We start from the raw sequence: 2,484 nt of genomic DNA, 5'->3' as shown, positions 1-2,484 counted from the left end.
GGTCTTAAGAGCCCATTTGGGAAGGCTGGCTTTTATTGAGCTGTGTAGATTGAATCAGTTTGAAGAAGAGAAGCTACTAAAACTGACACACCAAAAAGACAAATTTGTATTTTAATATACTTTAATTAAGCTGTACTTTGGCTTGCGGTTTTTTACCAATCATAACTTTTAAGCTTTTTGCCTTCAAAATCAAAAGCCGCTGCATGAAATCCCTCCCAAACAGGTACTAAATAGGTCGAGGAATGATCATCACTAAAAGGGTGATTATGAATTGAACTCTAATATAATGGATACAAATTTACATGGTTAAATGACATTTGTTCATTCTTTTTTTTGTTTTTTTTTGTATTTATAGTTTTGGAGTTTTTTCTGATGCATTTCAGTTATTAGTAAATATTTTGGCATGTAAAAAAATTTTAATTGAAAATAATTATTTTTAGAACTATTTTTATCAAAATTTCTAATGTTGATTGAAACTTTGAAATAAACTTGGAAAATGGGGGTTCATGGTTTGAATGATTAAATTTGAGGCTTATATGGAGAAGTGAGACTTATATTAAACCTAAGCTTTTCTTGGGTTTGAGCGATTCAAGGAGACAATTTTTTTTTTGATAGAAATTCAAAGAGACAATTTAGGTCATGTTTGGTTTGTTGCCAGTGGTCTCATTCTTTTAATTCTTGCCGATTTTGAAAAAGAATGGGCAAGAATGAATGAGATGTAGGTGTTTGAATATTCATTTCTCGCCGCAGAACTCATTCTTCCTAGAATGAAATTTGGGTCTTGGCAAAATTTTGTGGCATGAAAATTTTTCGTGCCCCATCCTTTCTTTTTTTTTTTTTTTTTTTCGTTCGAGCTCGAGTTCTCTCGACCTAAAGTCTTTAACAAGGTAAACCCTCACCCCTCTCTCTCTGTACAAGGCTCGTACCTCTCTCTGCTGAGCTATCTCGATCTGTTGAAATCTGTACAAGGTAATCGACTCTCTTTCTCTCTTTGTACAAGGTAAAGAGCTCAAAACCAAGGTAATCTCTTTCTCTCTCTCTCTTCGTCTTCTTCTTCTTCTTACTCTATTTTTTCCCCTTGACCACCAATATCATCCCTCTAAGCATTAAAAGAAAGCAGCATCGATTAAGGTATTTGATCAATTTTTGTCTCTTCATTATTTTCCTTATTGGTATTTGTGTGTTGGAATTATTATGAAATTTATACATTCTTTTAAGTATAAATTATTGTTGTTATTTCCCTTATTGCTTTGCTGTTATTTTTCTGCCATTGTTGATCTTGATCCTATTGCTTTTCTTTTTTATGTTTGACGTTTTCCATAGTTAATTTGCACTAATACAATTAAGAGTTTCTTCAATCGTGAGAACCTAACCACCCATGGTTTTGGGTTGGCCGCTGAAAACTGCTAATCCACTATTTTTCCATTAATGGCATACTTAAACAGTTAACGCTTATTTCAAGTGGTTTATCAGTTAAGCAGTCTGCTCTGAGCTGACCGCTGAGCTAGCTTTGTCATTAGGCAGCCCGGCCCTGAGATTAATTTATGGTTAAAAAGTAGACTGCCAATGAATTTGATCAGCTGAAAACTAAGGTAAGCTTCGCAGATATTCATATTAAGTTTGATATTTTATTGTATGAGCCAGGGTTGAGCTCGATTGTTCTGAGGGGTATTTGCTAATATGGTTGATTCGGATTTGTGCCATTTCAGAAAATGGAAATCTTCAAACTATAGGGCTTGGACTAATAATTGTAACCACCAATTATATTACACATTCTGAGTGAATGTATATTGACTCTACATATTGCATTTGCTTGACTCAAGTTTTGACCTTTTATCTTTTATTCTATTCTAGAAATATAAATAAGCACCTAGTCTTCTTCTCTGCTTTAACAGACGAATTATTAGCTATGTCCTCAACCACTAATATTTGAATTGCACTCTTGCCCCTTGGTTTCTGCCACATCAGGAGGGCTGCTCGAAGAACAGACTACTCAAGTAAAAGATTATGTGTAAAAGTCACTTACACTGTCAAGTTCACTGCTATGTTACACTTTAATCCTTGACTGCCTAAATTTGCCAACTAAATACATATATAACAAGCAAAATAGATGACTTTACCTCTATGCTATTGATGGAAGTAGATCATTCTTCAGCAGGAGCACGCACCAAGAAAGCACTAAGAAGGTGAAATTAGAGGGCAAAGTTGAGGGAGTGGAAACTGAAGTAAGGTTTGCTTCTCTTGGATTCCATCTTGGGACCTTGTGAGTTTTTCTTGCAGAACGATGCCACTGACTCTTTCATTGATTCAGGTCCACAGACTAGAACTCCTGTATTTGACCCCCCACATTGAGTTGGAAATTGAGCAAGTATGTCTGCTTAGATCACACATAGACATACACATTAAGATAGAACTTCCAGATCAAATGTTAATGACTTGAATTAAAAGCAATGAAATTTAGTTTCCTAAACAAGTTACCGAGGA

This window comes from Nelumbo nucifera, chromosome 1 (genome assembly GCF_055504915.1).
Source record: "Nelumbo nucifera cultivar China Antique chromosome 1, China Antique-T2T, whole genome shotgun sequence".
Lineage (NCBI taxonomy): Eukaryota > Viridiplantae > Streptophyta > Magnoliopsida > Proteales > Nelumbonaceae > Nelumbo > Nelumbo nucifera.
Note: the sequence above shows the minus strand (reverse complement) of the source record.